We start from the raw sequence: 24,253 nt of genomic DNA on the forward strand, positions 1-24,253 counted from the left end.
ATGTGTGCTTCCTCTCTTGACTGTATATTTCTACATGATGTCCAGAGAATACTGTACGTTTTGGTGCTAGTGTATTGTATGGAATTTCAGTTTATAATCTTTGATTGAAAACAACAGGGCTTTCAAAATAATGTGATAGTTTATGGTACATATTTATTTATTTTGGATATCCTTCTATATTCCTACTTCTGAGCCCTTAAAAAGTATTTCTTATACTGACAATCACCACGGATACACAAGTGCAATAAGAGTCTGTGATTCCGTAATATTTCTGCCCTGTGATTTGAAGTGCTCAAGTCCTCCTTAAGTAGATGAAGAGCTATATGTGCTGCAGACTTTGAGACCTGCACATAAATACTGTAGAAGCAAAAGTGTTTTCTAAAAATTAGCTCATAATAGAAAACAGAATGCAAATAGAAAAAAATCCACAAAAGTTAATTTTTTTCCTTTGTAACATCACATTAGTGCAAGTAACGTTGTAACTTGTCATTTGCTCACATAGCTCTGCAGAAGATTAAAACTGCCAATAGTGTTAGTTGTAGGGACAAATCTTAGTTTAATTTTCCGGTTATTTATCTCCTGAATACAGTCTACCAACATCACTTATTTTTTTGTTTCAGATTGCATAATAATTAATAATAGAGAAATATGGCTCTCGTTGTGTCTTGCCCCAGGCTTAAAAATAATGTTTTGTCATATCTATTGATATTGTGTGTGTTAAAGTGTCATTATGAAATTGAAAATGCCTCTTGAGTATGTTTTATGAAAGTTGAAGGCCCCTGAGTGCTAATGGTGGGATATCGTCAACCTTGTTGGTGTATTAAGTGCTAGTGGTAGCGTTTTAGGATGCAGAACATCTTGATAGTCAGTTATGTGTGACATGGGCCTCTCAGATGGTCTTGTTGTTCAAGTGTTCTCAGTGGTAAAATCTGCTTTTTTATGTTAGAGAACTGGAGTGCTTTGCTTGAACAGGGGAGAATGCCTGAATATGTGAAATAAATGGAAGGAGCCACCCATTCTGGCTAAGAAAGTATTTTTTGCCAAAAAAATTGCAAGTACATGCAAATCTAGCTAAACAAACACTATATCAGAGCTTTCTGACCAGTTGTGGGTAAATAAGGACATTAAATTGCTACAGTTGCATCTCTGTCTGTTGGGAGCTATTCTGAGCTATTGGGAACTGGGATGATCCACGGGGAGAAAAAATGGTTATAGTCAAGACTCCTTAGAGTACAGCTAATGGCTTTGAAAATATTTTTGTTGCCTTTTTTCCTCTCCTCGACGTGAAAGGTGAGCACAGGATGGATGTGGTACATTAAGTCTGCTGAGCCTGGTGTCCTGTCCTTGACAGTAACTCAAAGCAGAGAGCACAGCATGCTGCTCTTACCAACTCTTCCTCTGCTGTTGGATTGGGATGTTTCTCAGGGAACTTGATACATCTTTCCCTCCTTACTTGGTCCAGTCAATTCCTAGACCATAAATTTGGCATGTATATGTGCCTGCTATAGCGTGCAACAGTAAGTGTAGGTTTGGAGAAACTCAGGAAGGATAGACGTTGCTTCCAGTAATGTGGGTTGGTTAGTGTAGGCTGGGGAAACCTTTGTATTACAGGGCAGTGACTAAAGTGAAAACAGAGTAAACATAATTAAAAGAAAAATTTTGGTAATTTTCCATCTTTCTGCTATGATCTTAAAGGATCTGCTGTAAGTTTCTGCATGGCTCCAAGGGCAATGAAAACCAGAGAGTTTCAGGTGGATCTGTACCTCCTGTTTGCCAGGCAGAAAACAGAGGCAATATTGGGACCCACAGAAGAGGGGTTTTGACTGTTGGATTAGGAAGTGCAATTTATCAGTTCGTTAAAGTCTAAAAAAAGTTTCAATTTTGTGCCTTTGTTAGTGAATTTGGATTCAATTTACCAAATACTTTACATGAAAGTGAAAATAGAGAAAAATTTGAAAAGCTGACATTTTATCTGAATACATGTGCAATGAAATGTTCATTTTGCTGTGTCTTGATCTTTAAATGGTCTTTTCCCCAAAAATTACATGAAATTTCTCCTTTTTTCCTCCTTTTGGTCTCTGAACTAAAACCAAAAAAGCTGCTTCTCATACAGCCAAAGTAGGTTCTTTTTTCAGTTAAGGATTTGAGGTTTATGAAACATGTCAATAAACATACCCAAGGAAAAACTTGCTTGTTCCAAAAATATAAGGCAGAGTTTCCTAGTTAAAAAAAGCCATCCCAGCATATGGTGTGTTTCTTTTAAGATGCAAAATATTCATATACTGAGATGAACCCTCTGGAGGAACTCTGAGGAAGTAGCTCTTGCTCTTAGAGCTTCCGCCTTTATTTGTTTCAGCATTTACTTTATGAAAATTTTTCATCTCAATCTTTAAAGGATGTTAATAGTGCCTGCCAAAGTGCTGTTGACAATCTGTTTCTTGTAGGATACTGTTTTATATATATATATATATATATATATATATATATATATATATAAAAGTTATAAATAGCTTTTTTTTATATGTTTAATTTTTCAAGCCAGGAGAAACACTGAGATTTGCTTTCAGCATGAGTCTAGAATAATATTGTCTCTGGCATAGTAGTTGTTGTAGTCTTCTATGACAACTGTTGTACACATTATCTTACATGACTTTAATTGCAGCATAGATTGGGTTTTATGTGTGGTTGACATGTTATTGCATACTGGGCTGCCTGATGTATATTTTTTCGGTGCCTCACTTGTTGTAGCAGTAGCCTGTGTTCACTGCCCCTGTGCTACTGTGACCTTCATAGAGACCAGCAGAAACAATCCATCTTGTTGGCTCAGCATCCCAAAAGGCAATTAGGAATGGTTGCCCGAGCAACATAACATCCTTGTCGAATGCCACAGGGATTTCTGTTTCTGTTCCCTCACAAATGGCATGCTTCCATGCACAAAACAGTGGAGTAACGAAGGAATGTTGTTGCTTCCCATTTGTTTTTCATCTTTGCTTGGACTCTTTTCTGCTGAAGCAAAGGCACAGAGTAAATAGAGGAGTAAAATAAAAAAAAAAGGTAACATGAACAAGGAAAGGAATCCTATGGGAAAGTGAGGTGGGGATGCTCTGCATTTTGGATATCGGAACAAAGCAATGGAAAAAATCCAACAGACAAGATTGTCAATGAGGAAGAAGCATTTAAACAGAATAAAACCATTTAGAAAAGGAAAAAGGGAGAAAACATGGGCAATGCTGGAGGAGCAGTATGAAGGGGTAAAAATGGGAATTTTTTTTTTAGCTTCTAATAGGTCTTACACTAAAACTGTATTAACTGTATTTATTAATGAGATTTATCTTTGTTGAAAAATCTGTAATTTGGGTGCTTTTAAAATTTTTTTTATTTTTATTTTTAATTATAAAGAAATTGACAGACTTATTGATGCTTTGATATGTGGGTAGGTTTCTCTAATGCAATACCTACTGAAGATCTCTTCTGGGTGGAGGTGCCTTATCGATCTCGTGGTTAAGGCCCACTTGTATTTTGCAGCCAACAGCACACAAGGGAGCAATATGGCTAGTATCACATCTGTCTGCCTTTTTTCTTCTCAGCTTGAATGAAGAGCTACCTATTTACAGCGAAGATAACTGTGGGGAGGCCTTGGCACCCATCCAGACAAAGGGTTCACGCTCACGTCTCTACATCCATAGTGGGATGCTGTAGCTACTTTCCTGCTGTTAACCCACCTAATTTTCCTTGTTTTATACACATATAGCCTGTGAATTCTTGGATAGCTCATGTACTGTAGGAAGTGTTCATTCCATCTGTTCAGAGCATTTGAGCTTTAAAATGAATGCAGAGCAGTTCAGAGGTTTAGATTTTGACTATTTTTTTAAGACAGTAAAGAATTATATGGAAGTCTTTTGAAATAAAAGCTAAGCCATAAGAAGAGAATAACAAAAACAAACTAAATAGGAAATGATGAATATCAAACCTAGATGATTTTTAAGGTTCCTTCCAACCCAAACCATTCTATAATGCTATGAAATATCTTCTTTTGGTGTTTTTCCTGAAAGGGGCATGTGGATATATTTGGATTTTAACTACCTGAAATCTCCTTAAGAGTTAGTTTATTCTGCTACTTGGGTGCTACTTTCCTAATTTTTTTTTTCTCCCCAGTAGTATGGTTTGATGGGATCAACAAAATCTGTTACATTGTTTTGTATTCTAATACATTAAATCTGATTTTTGCTGGTCACTGTAGTACTCTGTCAGCTGCTTTTAATGTAGCTGCTACTGCCAGCACTCACAGTGACTACAGCAGACCCGTGCATGTGGAATTGGCTTTAGAAATCAGGTGCACTGGCTTATAAATTACAGAGCTCTAATGCAAACTACGACAAAACTCATCTCCCTTCTCTGGGTGGCTTAATAGTTGACATGAATTTATTTTCTACTTTCATGGCATCAACTTCTGTTCACATCCTGTTTATATTATAACCTGCCCAACATCTCTTCATGTTACTGCCTGATGTTTTGAAGGCAAGATGAGGATTTAGGAGGTTAACTTTAGGATTCACCTAGTTAAAAAAAAATAAAATTGACTCATCTCTAAGATTAAGTAAAATGAAAGTACAATGTTTGGGTATGCTGTCCTCAGGATAAAGCATCTCTGCTTATATAAATACAGATTTTTATTTATTCATTTGGCTGAAGCACAGTACATTTCTAAAGTGTAGTTGCCGATAAAATTCTTCATATCTTTGTGTAAATGTTGTAAATAATAAGCAGGGAGACCTAACATAATTTCCCTAACATTTAGGGAATAAATTTTACCAAACTGTTTTGGTTTTTTTCCTTTTACCCTGGAGTCAAGATCTCTTTTATGGTATATGCATATAAAGATTCATAATTTTTGTTCTATTGACTAAAAATATATATATGTAAGAAAAGAGTTTATTTACTGTTTAATACAAAACCTGGTTACTTCATATTTCGCAAAGCTTTATATTTCATAGGTTGTTCAGTAAAATCTAAATACTGTATGTAGAATTTCTTGTTTTAAACAGTACATTCACGATAATCTCCTTATAAAAAAGCAAATGACCATTCTGTAATTATAGAACTCATTTTTTTTTCTTCCATTTATCTCCTTTACATGCAGCCTGTGTAATCTTACTTTCTGTTCTTCTGATCCCGTATTTCCCAGGAGATCTCTACGTATTACTATTTTTATTAGATAAAAGTAGAACTCCTGATACATTTTCTATATGTCTGCTATTAATGTGATTGGGAAGGGACTTTCTGGGCTGCTTTATTTATTTATTTGCTTGTATTCCCATGCTGGAGTGCCTTGTCATATGCAAGTCAAGTGGATTGGTGAGTCACTGTGATGTTAAAGTCAGATTACAGTCAACCTCCCCCATCTTACTCAGTTCTTCGGAGATACATGGTCACTGGTAATGAGTCATCTCTTGACTCCACTGATATATTCCTGTTATTTCTGAAAACTTACTGTGGCAGATGTAGTACAGAACAGAATAAGATGGAATGCACGTCATAACTGAAAAGTACTAGCTGAGTTCTGGTTACAGAGTCTTTGTGTGCAGTACAGTTCAAGACACACTTCTAGGACTAGCACAATTTTTTTTTTTTTAAATCACTACATAATGAGTTTTTTTTATTTGAAACCAGTCAAGGAACATACCATTTTTTACAGGCAGCTTTCAGAACAGAACTGCACTTTTATATGCACTGGGGAATTTTTAAATTATAGGAAGAGATGATAGTTGTCTGCTTGGTCTACTACGTGATACAACAGGAAAACCTCCACTTGTAATTCCTGCAAAAATCTAATTGATCTGCGCTGTAGTATGTGAAATCTAATTGATCTGCACTGTAGTATGTGCAATAATTCTACTCTTTGCTCATAACAATTCCATTTAGAAACATAATAGGACAGAAGCAGAAAAAACTATTGCAAAATGTGGAATATGTAAAATTTTCCTAAGAAAGGACATTCTCTGATGTTTGATCTTTGTATAATTTCACACCTAGACTGCAAGAAGGGAGATTTAATCCATGAAATACATAGCAGCTAACAAGCCCTGAGTGATGTCCAGGTGTTAGAAAGACAAATGACTTATTGGTAGATTGTCTTGTTAATGTTTGGGGCTTGGCATGCTTCAGTGATCTCAGACCTAAAGGGAGATGAACTAAGCTTGGGAAGAAGGATGCCCACTGATAGTAGACACGAAGAATGTAGAATTTATGGGCCACAAAGACATCTGTTGGAACTCCAAAGATAAGGAAAAAAATGCCATTGTACTGAAATCAGCTCCAACTGGGTGAAAGCTGATTCCAACAGGAGTTCGCAACTACTGGCTCATAGACCACTGTCCCAAGAAACCCACAGACTCGAATAGAAGTACTGAGCATGCAGACTAATTAGCACAAGAAGTGAGAGAATCATTAGCCAACAGAAGATAGAATACTGATTAATAAGAGAACTATATAACTTGTAGCCAATGACCACCAATTCCTTTGTTTGCTAAAATGTGTAAATATTAAAAAGTTTTGATAGTTGGCATTCTGATTTGTGGAATACCACTGAGCACCCAGGCTTGCGCAACTCTGAAATAAATTATCAATATCTTTCTCAAGTGTGTAATTATTGGCATGTTGCACACTGGGTAACAAATCCAGCTTTTGTGGACAACAAAACCACTGAAATTACTGAATCACATCACATGCAGTTCTGCAGTGGGCAATAATTCCTGATGTCTGGAAAAGCATCTGTGTGGCCAGAAGTCAGAAATATGCCTGGTATCGTAAGTCCTATTGTATCAAAATCACAGAGATAAAAACATGAATTACACTAGTGAGAAAGCAAACTTATCTCCACTCTCTTGAGGTACCCCAGTGACATGGAAGCATTGATATGTCCCAAGCTGAGTTCATACTCACATGTCACGTGCCATTCTCCATTCCTTCCTTTCTGAATTCTGCATAACAGATGACTGAATAATGCAATAAAGTTGTGCAGTAGATGTGAGCATGCTAAGAGCTGTTGAGAAACAGTAATTTGATTATCTATACTAAGAACCCTTTTTAATGATATTTAAGATACTCAGTTTTCCATTCAGGAACAGTTATGACTAAAATGCTTTCCCAAAGAAGTAGCAATACAGCAGTTGGTACATAATTTTGACTTTTTTTTTTTTTTTCTTCTTCTATGATTTTTGTGTGGCAAGTGTGAAGATGCTCTTTAAGTGATTTGTATTTTACCTTAGCCCAGATCTGCCACACCCTTATCTCCCATGTGGCTTCAAAGACTCGGTTTGTAGCACTGCAGGTGTAAAGATGATGTATTTGGTCACTATGTGATCTGTTTGTCCTGGCTCTAATAGTGGTTTTTCTGGTTCAAGAAACCAGGCAATGCAAGCAGTATCTGCAGCTTTGTAGCAGCTTTGCAGCAGTTTCAATCTTCATAAGTGTGTCAGCTTCTTCCAACGAATGAGTACTTCACAGCACTATTTTCTCTTAGGTGGTTTTGCTTTATATATGATATGTTCCTTAGGAACCAGTCTGTTTTTTAATGTGATACATCACAGTAAGGATTTGTGTCTTTTCCCTGTATCTCTTAGAGAAAGGAGTCCTGTTAAATGACAGTGTTGATTTCAATGAACCTCCTTTGGTGACAAATATGTGTATGTGTAATATCTTTAAGCTGACTGTACTAATACATAAACACTGTTGGGTTTTGGGTTTTTTTTTTGGTTTCAGTTTTCCAAGGTGATACTGTACACTAAGATGTACTAGAGTTGCCTTTCTCCGAGGAATGCAAAGCATCCAGGATTCCTCTCTGCTTCTTTGTCTGATGTTTGAAATATGCTTCTTAGATAATAAATCTAAAGTTCTGTGATGACAGTTGGCACTCATAGAAATAGTAGTTACATAGTAGTTGTCTGGTGATGCTTGTAGGTGTTCAGGAAGTGCTGTCATTTCTGATGGTGCTACTTTATTTGAGATCAGTGTTGTTCCTGTAGCTCCATACATACTGCAGCCTTTGTAGTTCAGAAAGCAGTTTGTCCCAATATGTGTGTGGTGGTGTTTTTCACTTTTTCTGAAGTTTTGCCAACAATTCTGTTTTTAAGCATTTATTAAATCATCTTAATTAGGGTGCAGTTTTTCATATTAAAGAATTAAAATCTGTATATTAGAGCAAAAGTATTTCTGTAATAATTGATTTTTGTGGCCTTTCAGCCCACCAGATGGACAAATAGTCAAAGTCTAAAACATACCAGCATAAAAAAGATTTTCCAAATTAGAATAGTTAGGGTCACTGTGACTACAACTCTTAGTTTTTCTGTGTGACTGTAGAGCTTAGGACACTGCAGAGTATCCCTGGTATCTGCAGTGTGGAGCATAGGCAGTGAGTCATAAATGCTATTCTGTCTTAACTATCTTCAGGAGGGAGGATAATGCAAACACAGTGTTCCTTAGCTATGGCTTCTTTCCAGGGGCTTTCAGGCAAAACGGAGTGGCAGTAGTCCCAATGGCTTTTGTGATGGGAAAGCTTTTATTGGTTGCATCGGTAACACCAGCACCTTTTTTGACACAGCAGACCACTAACTGGCATTAGTTAAGAGTGAGATTTAGTTGCTGTCAGTTTGCTTTTAAAACATGACCCAGTGCGTTCTGACTGTTCCTGAGTTTTGAATTACAGCTCTGGTATTTGTACATGGATGTGCCAGCATAACCGGATAGGAAATTATTAAGATTCCTTTTATAAATAAAAAAAGTTTATATGGAAGCACGCTAAACCATATAAATTTAGGAACTTTTATAAAACATCCCAAATTCCCCTAATTTCTGCCTCTTACTTCTCTTTTCTTTCCAAGCATAAGAAAAAAAATGCTGAAAGGGCTTTTTTTTTTTTCTTTTTTTTCCTTTTCCTGGCATGGTATTGTATCATTTTCTCCAAGTGCTAGATAAGGGCTGTTTGAATATTTGCCATTCCATAAACTACTACCCTTATTACATTGAAAAAACAGTTCAAAGAGAGCTAGCTCAACTCCTTCTTACACTACTAGCATACTATTAAATACGGGTCTGTAGGAAAAATACTGCAAGATGTAGTTGTTACTTGCTTCTGTCCTGTTTTTTAGTTGTAGAATGTCACTTTGGTTTTACATCTTAATTAGCTCCCGTATTTAGTAATTATATCAACAGCGAGAAATGTAATTGCATGCAGTATTTGTTTCTCTTGGAGTATAAGTAATACCTTTGGGTTTGGTTGGTGTTTTTTTTTTGTTTTGTTTTATTTGTGTTGTTTGTTTGTTTGGTTGGGTTTTTTGGGGGGTAAGTCTGAGTTAATTATTTAATTTCAGTGAATGTTTTGAAGATGATGAGTATTGACCTAATAACTACCTTCCCCTTTTCTTCATTTTCTAATGTGCTGCATTGAATTCCCCAATTTCACTACTGGAAGTGTCCACTGCACTTTACAGTTCCTGAGGAATTGGAAGAAAGACTAGTCTCCCTGATAGTCAAATGACAGGCATTTTAAATACCATTTCTCATATCAGGTTGTCCAAGCAGGTCCATATATATGATGACTAAATAGAGACTGTGCTCTGCAATGCACACAGCAGTTAGATCCAAGAGAGAGTTGAACTGATGAATGGTTGTGGACTACCTAGAAAATGCCATTTATAACCACACTTCTTCACAGTAAAGACTGATAGATTTGTTTTAAAATTGCTGTTTGTTTTAGTGTATTGTGTTCAGTGCAATAAGGAATTGGAGCTTTTATTGCAGTTCGTTTTGTCTTGCGTTATTTTCAGATTCAACATTGTAGCGATTTTGCCCCTTCCTTTATTTTGTGAAGTAAAGTCACAATTAGAGGCTTTAAAGGAAACAGTACTAACTTATGCCTATCTGGAACAGATGATATATTTCTATTTGGAACATACTTCAAGGAAATGGTACCTCAAGACTTTGGCTCTATTCCATTTGATTGAATGTACCATCATTGGAATATTTCATCATAAGTTAGGTGATGAGTCATTTCTGACTCAGAGAAAGGAAAAAAAATCAATCTATAAAGAAACCCAAGATTTGAAATGAGAATGACAGTCAGGACAGAATAAAAATAGGGAATGTTGGAAATCTGGATATGAAATTCTCTAGCATCTCCATTTTGGAGGCTTTTATTTGTCTAGTGGATGGAGTCATAAAGAAAAACAGATTGAAAATCAATCTCTAATTAATGAAAGCTACTGTCAATGGTAATAGAATGAATAGAATAATTTAATTAAATATTGAAATAGTTCTTATGTAACCAACAGTAGTTCACTTAATGAAATGCAATATATGGTAGGCTTTTATGCTAAATTCTTTGAACTGTTAGCTTTCAGTTTACTTCACTTGGGATAGTGAGAAGATGTTTGCCACATAAATATATAAAGGCACTGGTAGGGGAAGAAAGCAACAGAATTCAAGTGACAGCTCTTTTGCTTGGAAGCATAGACCATAAAAAAAGTGAAGTGCTTGAGTACTCTGATGTAGAAGTCACAGAAAATGCCCTTATTACTTGTCATCTATACTGTTACAATGACTTACATAAAAGCCTGCCAACATCAGTGTCACTGTTGAGTCCTTTTTGTGCAAGGTAGAGTTATGTTCTATGTTCACTGTTATTGGTCTTGCCAGTAGTCCCAAGCCATTCAAAAATCAGCAGTTATTCCCTTTGAAAAGGGACTTACTGAAGTGTCACTCTGGTGAAACCCTCAGAGCAACAGGAGATGGAGGAGGAGAAACAAAAAGAAGAAAATACATATTTGCGATGTACAAACTTTTGAAGTTTCATAAAGGTTTGAGAAAACGTGCAAACATGTTAATAAAATGAAACAATATCAGACTTCTACATACATACTAGTTACTTGCTTTTGCCTAATGTTTTAAAGTCAAGGGAGGTAGCTGAATATTTGCTACATAGGCACAGAAAAAGGAAAATTGGAAATATTGTACTTGGTTAACTTGGTTAACTTATGTTAAAGTTGCTGGATAATATTTTTTATTTAGATTTTTGTCTCTCCTCAAGCTGAGGGCATCATTTTTTCATCTTAGAAGGACCAAAAAACCACCCCCCTCAAACATTCTAAGAAGCATAACCCTAATAATTCTAGGAGCTTTTATTTCTATTTGCCATTGTTTTATGTTTCAGTTGCTTCCTCCTCAGTGTAGAAAGGAGAAGACTGTGTTAGAAGTAGCATCTCAAGAACATGATCTGTCCTGTCAGCACTTCATCATCAGTTTTGCTATGCTGAAACTGTAAAGGAGGCTTCAACCCAATGTTGATCCTATGGGTATTGCTGGCTTTGATCATAAATTGTCTGTCTTCAAGTGTTTACTATCCTTGATAGTGCTGGATTTGAATTTCTGTATATGTTGGAAGGCTCTCTGACCAGAAATGTTTATGAACTCTGAAAACTTCCTCAGATTCCTTTTCATACAGCAGTCCATTAGCCTAAACATGCTCTTACATAGCTGCAGCTATGCAAGCTACTTTCTTGCTGTGCCTTTTTTTTTTTAAGTTCTCTTTAAATGTAATGGATGTGATTGAAGAGGCTGATACCATTAGCAGGTAAAATGAATATTTTTGTGGTCTCTGTGACATCCTTAGCCTTTGATTATTTTTGGCATGCGGATTAATACAGTGTATGGCAAATATTGTGATATTGGCACTCAGCTACCATGGGTTCCTGAGGGTAACTACTTCAGGCTGAAATAGGTTGTTTAAGCAAATAACCACAACATATAATTACTTTGTTAATTAATATAAAAGCTCTTTAGTTTTCTGTAGCTTCCATCTTGGATTCATTATGATGCGTTAGAAATGACCATTATAAATAATGAAACAGGATTTTTATTTAAACCTCTGTGAAAATATGATCTAGAAAAGCAGGCTTGTCCTCTTTATAAAAATAGATTTGGGAGTTAGCTCCTGCTGAGCTGTTCTCTGGAGGCTGAAGGCAGAACTCAGCTTAACGCCTTGTGCCATGAACAGCATTTCAAGCAGGGCACATTTTATTGTGGAATGTGAGAAAAAACAGTTTTTTACAGACCACGTTGACAAACACAATCTGTTAATGGTTTGCTAGTGTAAAGAACACTTAAAAGGTGGGCAAAAATAGTTCTAAAAAGACCTTTTTAGGCCACAGCAAAGCCATATCCAGCTATTTACCAAACACTGACAAAATCTTTCTCACTTCAGTGTTGCCTTGTGGAGAGCTCTGATATACACTCTGTTTTTACATCTCAGTGCTACAGCAGGCAGACTGTATTTATAAATGGTCAATTAGCACCATCATCTCTAATCTATGGAATATAATATGTCAGGGAAATACCCATCTGAAATGTGATGCAGTTACTGAAGAAAGCATGCAGATACAAGGGATCTATCTACAGTTTATATCCCATGATTCTTCTCCCTACTCCTTCAAAGTAGACCATGTTGGGACTGTAAATTTATAGATACCAGTTTTGAGGTAGAAAGTTCCTACAAAGTCCTTGCTGGTCAAGGTTAAATAATCTCTGAGATGTTTGGAGCTACTTTATTCTTGGAATGAAGTTTATTCTTGGAATGTAGTACTTGCACAGTTTCCTAACCTTTAATTGGTCATACTTAAGACTAATTTTTTTCCATTGAGGCCTATGGTATATGTTAATGTAAGTCTTGGATTATAATTAAAACTTCTGTAACACAACATATATATCTATGTTAGTTCAGCTGTCATGTGTGCAGCCTTTCAGTGCAGATTGGGTAGGTAGTGGAAAGTAAATTAAACAACTGTAGCAGGAGTAACAACTCCTAGAAAGCAAGGGATGAATGTGGAGTGCAATGCTCTTGCATTAACAGCTGTGAAACTTATGGGGAGGATTGAGACAGAGCTACCAGTAGAAGAGCAAGCTATGTGTGATACAGAGCCTCTTTGTGCACTTGAAAAGATAGCTAGTGGGATTTTATTGCACTGGAAGCACAAATACCAGTGACATAACTGATCATTTTGAAAACAGATTTTTGTCAGTACTGGATGGACACACAGGAGGACATTTTTTTAGTGACTTTTTTTAACAGTTGCTGTAGGTTAGTAGAAAATTATGTGAGTTTGGGGGTTTTGGATTGTTTTGTTTGTTTGTTTGATTGTGTTTTTTTTGTTTTGTTTTTCATCCCTTTCAGTCTCAATTTAAGCGCAAACTGAAAATGCACATTGCTGCTAGGAAGCCACTGCCTTATATGGTCCTGTTAACTCTTTTGGATTGCAAAAGCTTCTGAAGGGTTACTGCAAACTTGAGAACTGTTACAGCCATATTCTATTAGTTTTTGGTTTGTTGTTGTTGTTTTGTTTTGGTGGTTTGTTTTTTGTGTTTTTTTTTTTTTTTTGTTTGTTTGTTTGTGTGGGGGTTTTTTTGTTTTTGTTTTTGTTTTTTTTAAGACAGAATGCTGCAACCTGCCTGGCGCTGTGCTGAGAGCACTTGGCACTTTTACAGCCACGTCTTTGGATGCCGTTGTACAAACTATCCTATGTATACAGCACAGCAAGCATTGCATCTGGACGGTTTCAGACAGTAGCTGCATGCTAATTCAATGATTTTCTTTGATGCTTTTTCCAGTATTTAAAAATTTTATGCCTCTGAAGTACTTCTCAGTGTATCTTTTCATTACAAACCCATCACAGAAGAAGCAACCAATTTCCTCTTGAGTAGACTGTCCGAAATCTCAGGTATTATTAAGGAAGGTTAAAATACTGCAAAGTCATACTGACTTCGTTGCATCTGCAGTTGCAGCTTGGTTTGCAGTTGCTCACCGTTCTTAATGCAGAGGTTTAATTTATAGTTGTTAGCTTACTAAATTTAGATAGGACAGAATTTGAATTTAGAATTGCTGGTGTGATCAGACAGGTGGATACTTCATACTATCATTATAACTTACATGATACCATGCAGAAAACACGGGTGCAGGATTGCCATCAGACACAGGGATAGCCTAAGCAAGTGAGGGTGTCACAATCCCTGTTAACACGTGATACTTGTACTTAATTCTCTGGTCTCTCTGGGATTTGGAGACTGTCTGGGTAGAATAAACTCTAACAGACTTTGAGCAGCTCCTGCTGTTGGTTGTGCTTCTCATTCCGAGATGGAAAACAATTGTATTTTGGTTAGATTTAATTGAGTTAAAAGTACATAGGAAACATTTTGCTATTCCGATTTCTTTATTTTTATTTCAGATATGATAAATGATGCAGTAAGTGAAATATTGATAGAAAATTATTTTATGGGCTATATATAGCAAAAGGACATATGGGAATTTACACTCACAGATGAAACAATACCAACACTTGCACCGTATCTGGGCCAAATGGTGTCAACCAGGGCATGAGGATGTAAGAGTTGCCTCTGTTCAGGGCCATGTGGTTGTTCGTGGAAACTGCTTCCACTGAAATGCTCATTTTTTTGTATGGTCTAATTACCATACAAAGGAGAAGGCTGTAAGTTAATAATTAATCAATCTAACAACAGAAGTAAATAAATATTTCACTTCAACTTTTGACTTTACTGAAATATTCCAAGATTTCTAAAGTATTTTAGTGCCTTTTTTCCTGTAAGAAGTGTGTGCATAAAGACTGCATTATGAGAAATTAGTCATAATCTGTCTTCCAGCAGTCACAGTTTCTATAATCTATAATATATTATAACTATCCACTGCTATTACCTTTTTGTTCCATTACAACGGTCCAAAAAAAGCATACTTTTGAATAGTTGCAGTAGCAGAAGGCAGAAACAGTTCCAGCTTTTTTTATGTTTTCTTGCTCTGTTTTTATTCCTGCCTTGTTGATCTTTCCATGAGCTGAAACTGCAGAAGATTTAGGTCTTCACTGTAGTTTAGTTACTCTTGGTCAGGGTTGTGTTAGCTCATGTGTATGAAGGATTACATTTACTGAGTTAGTAAAAAACCCAGGTTTGGTATATTGTGTGAGTTTTTAGACCTCCTTGGCATGTGAACATAAGCTCTCTTCTAAAACAGGAAGCACAAAACAGGTTGAAAAGTCAAGGCTTTCTGTTACATCATTGACGCTCATAAACATCAGAGGGCAAGATGTTATTTTAGATGACCTGAGGTTTTCAATTATTTGAATTCAGACAGACCTTAAGTCTAAATTAATTCTTAATTAATTTTACTTTTAACTGAATGCATTAGAGAAGGAAATCTTGTAATTCCTTTATGAATTAAGCAAATGTCACTATTCATGAAAAGCCATCACTTGGTACTTCTGATTCACCCTGTCGTGCCGACCAGCATGGAAATGGTCAAGCCTGCAGAAGAGCCCTCTTTCAGCTGTATTAGTTGACTTCATCAGTTTTCTGTGCTGGAGTAGCAATTCTGTTGACTACTAAATTTTACATCCATCTCTTGTTATGCCCTGTGACTATAGCTGAGTCACTGCCTTTGGCCAGGACAGGCCAGATGCTGGATTTGCCTTTTGGCTGTTCTTTTCAGTTGCAGTGTTTGCTATTCACTTTGACGTTAATGCATACCAGACAGCAAAATGCTTGAGTGTTGCTTTCATAATTGAACCTCACATTTGGCTGCCTATACTTTATTAGCAGCTGACCAACTCTGGGCACTTATGCTTTTTCAGGAGAAGAAGGAAGCAATTCTTTTTATCTTCCCCAATATTATCCATTTACTTTCTCTCTCACCTTAAAATAAACCTCAGATTTTCACCTTCCAAGTTCTGTGATGTGTGTCAGAGCTTGCTGCAGTTTTTGTATTTAATCTACCTTACTGATCCTCTGAGCAGCTCTCTGAAAGGTTTCTCTCTAATGATGTTTACATCTACAAATGTAAAATATACAATTGTGGCACTCACAGAAAGAACAAATTACCGTTTTATGTGCAGTAACATTTTAAAAAGTTTTAAATTCACCTCAAATAATCAGAGGACTTTAAAAAACTGTTTTAGTTCATATCAATGATAGTATACCACGGGTTTAGTTGTCTTGAGATAGGACTTCCTTTACTTGCTGTTATGCCATTCATCAGATCAAGCTGAAGAAAAACTTCTTCATATCTCAGACTCAGAGAGAAAGGCCTGTTTATTGCAAAGTGGGAGGGTGCAGCCACTTAGTCTTTAAATTCTATTTGTAGGTTCTCTTTATTTTTTTTTTTCTTATGACTAGAATCTGCAGCCATGGCCTCTTCCGTGAAGAGCAGTTTTTTTGCAAATACAGAATATGTTTTAAGTTGTTTCTAAAGAATTTTTTTTGCTGTGAGCTGACCTTCTAGGCTGTGCTCTGCGACAAAAAAAAAAAAAAAAAAAAAAAAAAAAAAAAAAAAAAAAAAAAAAAAAAAAAAAAAAAAAAAAAAAAAAAAAAAAAAAAAAAAAAAAAAAAAAAAAAAAAAAAAAAAAAAAAAAAAAAAAAAAAAAAAAAAAAAAAAAAAAAAAAAAAAAAAAAAAAAAAAAAAAGTGGGATATCTATAGATCTTGGGTTAGAAAAGGAAAGATAAATTCAAAGAAGCATGATTGTGTGCAATTTATAAGAGGATGTGAACAAAGAAAAAGGAAAAAAGACCTGACACTGTCATGAAATATAAAGGAGTAACTGGGTTGGTCAGGAGGTGGTCTGTACTTTGTGACTGAAGGATGAGAGAGAGGAAGAATGAAAAATGCTGGAGTGCGGACAGAGAGGCTGAGCTTTGATGGGAATGGATTTGCAGAAAACAGAGTAATTGTGGGAATCTGAAGTGATGCAAGATATCAGGAACAGTGGGGGAAAAAAGAATTTGTAGTAAAAATTAAGATATTTGTACTTCTACTGCTCTGTTATTCCCACAAATCTTCTGTGCTGGTTGTTACAGGTTATTTTTATGGCACTTGGGTGATGGAAGTGTTCTTAACCACAATCTCACAAGCACCTCATGAGGCTGGTGGATGTGAATGTTGGTCACTTGCATAGAATAGTCCTCTTCTCCAACCTGTGTAAAATTAACCCGTCACTCAATTGACTGACTGAACTTGATACACTCTATTTCCAGATTGCATAGCTCCCAGTGTCTCAGTCTTATTCTTGGCTGCTCTTCTACATATTGTGGTTTATTGTGTGTCAAGTAGAGAAAAACTAACTTCATGTCTTGCAAGTGATGCTAATCCAGCAGGTCATGCAATAATGATTGTCACTGACAGAAGTATTAAAAGACAGGTTGGTTTTAGACAGATGAAAGAAGATTCTCAGCTGGGTGTTACTAACCTCGGTGCTTTCTATAAGACACCAAAAGGTACTAAATGTGTGTGTCCTGTTCCAGATTATGGGGAAGTGTAAGTAGAATAATACTCAAAGAGAATAGCAACGTTTGATGTTAGAGGGAAGGCTAGTTGTTTGCCAGTTGACATGTTTACTAATTTATGGGTATATACCTGTTAATTGTGACCAAAGGTTTTTGTACCTTTTGTTATCATTTGTGAAGCCTACACAGACTTGCAAGGAGCATATCTCTGGGAGCCAGCGCCCTGCATAACTGGAATCAGTTTTGCATAAGTCTGATGGAAGAGTGTAATGTGGGTTATTATGAGTATACAAGTGATTTGCTATTGTGAAATTCATCTGTGATTGGAATAATTGCTCATGCATACCTTTAACCAGTATACTGTTGAAACACAACATGTTTGCTACTGTGTGCAATGTGATTAAGCATCATGTTGAACTCTAGAGTATATAAACAAGTACACTGCTGTGGGAACTAGGAACCTTACCTTACCATTGTGCTCAAGCAGCCTTTCAGCCCTCCTCTTAATTAACTAAATACAGGCCTCTCTGTGCATCTATAAAATGTTTGTCAGTTCTTTAATTATGCCAATTCTTCTCTAAAATTCATTGAACTCATGAAAAATATTTGAGAAAGCTATGAAAACTGATGTTAGATGCCTAAAGTCTTTTAAATACAGTGTATTTGTGCACTAGCAAATTTTGCATTTAAAGAGAGCTCTTCCATGTAGTAGGCAAAGGTTTAACAAGGGTTTGGGGTACGGTTTGAGGTTAGACGTATTTAAAGAGGAAATAGCATGCACATTCTTAGTAACTCAGAAAAATTAATTTTTGCAAGAACTTACTAGGATTTGTAGTCAGTTCACACCATTGAGTGCTTTTGCATTGGAGTTGGATGATTTACTGTGGCATATGATTTATTTCAAACAGGAACTAAGCTGGAAAATTCCTTTGGTCCTTTTTATGCTAGATGACTCCAGTATTCTCTTATGGCTTTATCCTCTGCTTATGTATAAGATCAATACATATTAGGAGTAGTTTTCTGACTATAATATGTTTTGGAAATCAACGACTAATGGAAAACATGCAGCTTTTCAATTATGAGAATATTCTAGGACTACTCAGATAATTTTTCCTCTGCAAGTTGCCTTGGGGCATTGCTGTCCTCATATTAGATCATGCTTTGTGCACAGGCAAAGACGATTTAGTGTGGTGTAATTTCAGATGAAATTATTAGTAGTGTTGTAAGTAGAGAGTTCCTTCTGTTACAGGTGAATGTTACTTTTGAGTACACCGTGTTTTTTGTCAGTGAAGCTGAATATGATCCATTAGTATTTCAAAGGTAGGAAGAACTAAGCATATCTAGCTGTTGAAGTATGCAGGACCTAGTGTTTAGTGTGATGATAGGAAACATGATGTATTTCCCTTATGGAAGAGAGTCAAGAGATAACCAGCTGTGCATTAATAGAAAAAGGATTTTTTGTTGTGGGGTTTTTTTTGTTGCTGATTTGCATAGTCAGGAAACTACTTTTGAGCAACTACCCATTTTTATGCTTAGTTTAATTTTAGTCAGTGTGTCTTAGACTTTGCAGGAACTTCAAAAGTGATTATTCCATCTCATGGTCTTTTCAGCCATGCCTGTGGTTTCTAATGTATTTGTCAAGTGCTCAAGACATTTTTTAGGGCTTTTTGACATGAACAATAATTATTTCTTTTTCTTTTCAGTCTTTCTAATGAAATGATCACTGAGTGGAGTGCAAAGAAATTCTTGTAGTAATGTGATTAAAAAAAGACTTTATGATGTGCTCCTGCTCTTCATGGAAAGTTAGGTTTTAAACATACGTGTCAGATCTATTTAAAGCAGTAAGAAAAAAAAGTATTAACAGTGATCAGAATATAGATTGCTTTAGATTTCAAGAACATTTAACATTGTTCCCTACAAAAGATCAGACTTAATAAATGCCTAGAGACAAAATTGGAGAATCTCAAGTGGAGAGATTAATGGGGTGCACCAGAGATAGTATTAAGAAAAAAAAAAATTATTTTATCTCTCCTTTTCTGTATTGATTTGTTCTTTTTTTTCTTGGTTGGTTGGTTTCAATTGTGGCAAGGAATTGTGGGAGGGAGAGGCTGCATTATGGTCTAACCTGAACTCTTCCTATGGAATAGGTCATTAGACTGCCGTGAATGAATTCCTGCTCCCTAATCATCAGCAATGACTGAGCTTTGGAATATATAAAAACCTACCCTAAAACCTTAAAAATTCCAGTCTGAATCTCAAAATGTCTTCTCATATCTCTTCACCATTTTAAATCTGTGCATTATTTCTAACCTGCATATATTTATCTCTTTTTTTTTTTAGATTTTGGTATATCTTTCATAAGAATTCTAACAATAAATTGCTTCCCCTCATGTAATGGGCTATAGATTGTCATCCAGTGACACTTCAATCTTCTGTTTGACAAACTAAATAGGTTGACCTCTGTAAATCTTTTATTAGTAGTGATGTTTTTCAATCTTGTCGTCATGCTTATGGTTCTTTCTTGAACCCATTTGTGAATGTCTTTGAAATGTTGACAGCAGAACTGGACACAGTGATTTAGTAGCAGTCACAGAGGCAATACAGCCTCCCTATTCCTTCTCAATATTTCCCAGATTATATATAAGCCATTAACTATATTATCCTGTGCAGCTGTGATCCCCTTATTGTTTGTCAAGCTAATTGCTTCCGAGAATAAAATTCCATTCTGATTTTTGTTCCTGGATTTGACCTTCCATTTAGCACCCCAAAAAACAGGGTGGTGGAAGCTCTGACTAATATGCCATTTTTGTGTCTCCCCTCTCAGTTCTCCATGATCTGATCAAACTCAATCAGTTCCAGTCTTGTGTTTGTTCCCATAAACACATTATGTTTATACTGAGACAGCACTGAATTTTTTTTGACATTCTTCCTACAAGCATTTGATGATAATGTTCAAAATTCAAGATCAATAGCATAGACATTTCTTAAATCAGAATTTCCTTGGTAAATTTGAAACACATAGCAAAAACGTAATGTTTCTGTGGTAGTAGAAATAAAACATGCAAGAGGTAGCTTAATAAATGGAGGGCAGTAAAATGCAGCTTAACATGGATTTCAAGGGTCACAAGAACCTTTTAGGCTCCTGTGCTCTGGAGGATTAGTACCATTTTTGTGACAACATTTTGTAGCTCTTGTAAAAGGGAAATTAGTTTCTTTGCTTTAGATCAATGTTCAGTTGAGATTTTAATTAAAAAGCATTTTAAGAGTCTTTAGAGTTCTGATCTATTTTTCTTTTATCCAGGTTGCCCGGTAGCAAAGAAAAAATTCATTGCTAAAATAAGGAAAAAAATGTGTGTGTATGTTTGGGGTTTTTTTTAAAAGCTTTTTGAAAATTGTGAGGATTTTTCCCATAGAAAAAGCAGGATACATGAGAATTTTTTATTCTTTAAAGCGTTTCCTGAGTTTTGATTAAATTTTTTTGCATTTATTTATTTATTTTAAAATTGAAAAATGTGATTCTTTGAAAAGGTTTGGGTGAAAACAAAAATCCCCTTGCAAGTTTTTAGTTTTAAAAAGTGTCTGAGGGATGTAATAGCATGTATCGCCTTTTATTTTCTGTGGTTTGTTTTTGGTTTTTTGTTTGTTTGTTTTTTTAAAGATAACCTAGATTTAGGTTTGTCTAGAAAGGTTTTAATGTCCACCTGTTACTTTTTCCTGCTTAATGTGTATCTGGTATATATTGAATATTTGTGTTTATATATTTGTGAATCTGTTTAACTCTGCTCACAGCAGTCTGTTACAAATGCATATGACATAGATTGATATTCTGCCTCGGTTGTATGCAAAAAAGATCCATCCCATACAAATCAATAGTATTCTATTACTGTGATAGCCTGAGGAACATGGAACTACAAAGATTTCCTAATGATAAATCCTAGCGTCATTTCAGCTATTGAGGCAATCCTCAGAGACTGCAAATGAGTCGAGGGTTTATTTTGAAATTGTCATCTAAACTGGAGGATTTGACATTCTGGAACTCCACTAATTACCATGTATGCTTCAGGGCTTCTAGAAGGGCAGAAAACTCTGCTTATTCATGTAGGCAAGCAGAACATAGAAAAGGCAGATGTTGTACTGTCCTGTTCTTGTCTGATTCTGACTGTTTTTTGAACGCATCCATCTATTTGATAAAGTCTGTCATAACTGTGTATTTTACAGAGTTACATGCTCATGCAAGTATTTTTTCTTAATACGATTTTTATATTTTATGTTACTGAGACATACTTGGACTACCCACCTATAAAAAAAATTTATAACTTAGATTTAAAGAAATCATACCAACTGTAAAGTGTTGGGGGGCACTACATTCTGTTAAGGATGACATGAAAGTAAGAGTGTCTCAGTGTTTGCTGATACTGCAGTCTCCTGTGGAATATGCTGTTTAAAATGTAGAGATTATGTAGACCTTAAAACCAAAAGCTTCACAAGATTCTCTCCCCTACACCCCCGCCCCTTGAAAAAAACACAACAACAAAGCCCAAAACCACAAAACAAACCCACCCCTTAACCTGACCACCAAAACAAAACCTAAAGACTTTTAAAACCACTGCATTTAATAAACTTAGTCACTGTTTTGGGAAACACTATGTTAATTCATTTTAATTTCCTTGGTGATTCTTCCAAGAAATGCTTGTTGTGGGAGGTTGTCAAATGCAGGGGTGTAAAACATGACCTCTATGAAATATGGGGCTTTTTTTTCCCATTACTTTTGCTTCATTATTGAATATCAGTCAGTCAAGGAGAAGTGGTATCCTAATTAAGAATAGTGATATAAGTTTAGAATTTGCTTTTATTGACGTAAACTTTGTGTCTTAGCCAATGAACTATTTATTCTTGAAAAATTTTGCAGGAAACTTCATGTGTAAAATGGATAAGAACTGCTTTTGTCTGTCATCATATGAAATAAGAGATAAAACAGCTAGCTGTTGGGGTTTTTATCAGTTGAGTTTAGTGGTTGCATTGCTACTGTGTATTTCTAGTTATATATAGCTAAATGAGCAAATAGTAATCGATGAGGTGGAGATGAGTGCTCATATCTAACCACACAGTAGGTCTTGTAAGCAAACACGAGATCTCCGAGTTTGGCTGAAGCTCAGCAGTGGAGTGACTGCAGGAGAAAGGTTGAATATGTGCCTTGATCACCTTGCAGCAGAGAGGCTGCTGATTAACACCATGATCTAAGGCAGATCATCATCATGGTGCACTTGGCCAGCACAATTTGCCATTTTCATGACCACAGAATCATTATATTTGGGAAAGGCCTTTAGGATCATAGAGCGCAACCACAGATTAATACTGCCTAGTTCACCACGAAACCATGTCACCAAGTGCTATAGCTGCGTGTCTTCTAAATACCTGTAGGGATGGTGACTCCACTACTTCCCTGGAGAGTCCTTGTAGTGAGGGGTCCAAAACTGAGCACAGGATTCAAGCTGTAGCCTCACCAGTGCTGAGTACTGCAGATCAATCACTGCCCTGATCATGTTGCCCACACTGTTTCTGATCCAAGCTTGGATGCCACTGGCCTTCTTGGCCACCCAGGCACACGCTGGCTCGTGTTCAGCCCACTGTTGACCAGCACCCCTGGGTTCTTTCCAGACAGCTTTCCAGACACTTATTTCCAAGCCTGTAGCATTACATGGGGATAAAGGTCTTTAGACATGATCTTAAAGCTCTTTTCCAACTTAAATGATTCTATGATTCTGTGATCATGGAAATTGCAAATTGCACTGATTGAGTGCAGCAGTTTGGTCTGTATCAAAGCTCATCTCCAGGGGTGGTGCTGGGCTGGACTCATTTCCTACCTACAGTCAGGATCTAGATCTTTTTGAATATGAGGTAAAGAATATTTGTAGCAATATGTAGGCACTGTATTTATTGCTGTATGTAATATCAGAGTGAGAATTTGTATATGCCTATGTGAATGCCTGCAATTAGAAATGTACATTTGTTATCCAGACCTTCAGTATGCAGCTTTTAGAATACCTGAAAGGAACAATAGTAACACAGTCAGATGAATTCTAATATCTTCTACCTTAAAAACAATTTAATGCTAGCTGGATTTCCCAGTTTTCCTGTAGCACCTCATTTACTCCTACTTATAAATATTGGACCTGAAAATAAATCGTCAGTGGCTCCCTTAGATTGAGTGTTGTTTTGCTATCTAGGATTTCAGATTCATTGGTAAGATGTCTGCAAATAAAACAAATTTTAAAGTGAATTGATTAAAATCTTTTCTTAAAAAGTTGATGCTTTGCTAAAATGATGTGGCTGATTCTCAGATAGTGTCTGTAAAGGGATTGATTTGCATGTTTGTTGAAAAAGAAAAAATACAAATTGCTTATTTCTTATGAGTGATCTATGAAATCTCAATGCAGCAGCAATGTTGTGGTGAAGTTTTATTTCCATTATATTTTTATGTTTGCAACATTCATGTACTGTAACAAAAGCATGATTATGATTTTCCTGCATGGAAGGTCAGCAGTAAAGGGGGGAAGAGACAGTTACATACTCCTCATAATATGAGAGCAAAGGTCTGCCTTCACTGAGTACTCAAATATCAAATGACTGTGTTATACATCACAGAAAACCTCTTCGCTCCCAAGTGAAAAGCAGCTCCATATTGATTGATCAGTTTGAATGTTTTCCTTGAAATAATGCCAGTGACACTTGCATATTTTTGTTTCAGTTATGTCAGAAGATTCGTCTCTGCTCCCTAAATTTTCTTCTCAAATTACTTCAATACTGCACAAGATATTAAACACTCTATAAAGCATTCTGGGCACTCTTGCAGAAAAGATTCAATCAGAGTAAGAACAACATAACATTTATCACAGAGCTCTGTTATTTGAATACAGACTTCGT

The 24,253-nt window shown here is 36.0% G+C and overlaps 1 protein-coding gene across 5 annotated transcripts in view; it reads left to right on the forward strand.

The window, feature by feature from the left end:
• OSBPL6 (oxysterol binding protein like 6) overlaps positions 1 to 24,253 on the forward strand; it is an 87,350-nt gene that overhangs the window by 12,052 nt on the left and 51,045 nt on the right. Inside the window, exon 1 of one of the 5 annotated variants that reach the window (XM_027896697.1) lies at positions 337 to 359. The exons of the other annotated variants lie outside the window; for them this stretch is intronic. The gene's annotated coding sequence lies outside the window, so the exon portion shown is untranslated. Of the gene's footprint in view, positions 1 to 336; positions 360 to 24,253 lie in introns of those variants that run through there. 5 annotated transcript variants of the gene reach the window in all.

This window comes from Empidonax traillii, unplaced genomic scaffold (genome assembly GCF_003031625.1).
Source record: "Empidonax traillii isolate 1590-97213 ecotype Southwest subspecies unplaced genomic scaffold, ASM303162v1 scaffold513:size879593, whole genome shotgun sequence".
Taxonomy (NCBI): Eukaryota; Metazoa; Chordata; class Aves; order Passeriformes; family Tyrannidae; genus Empidonax; species Empidonax traillii.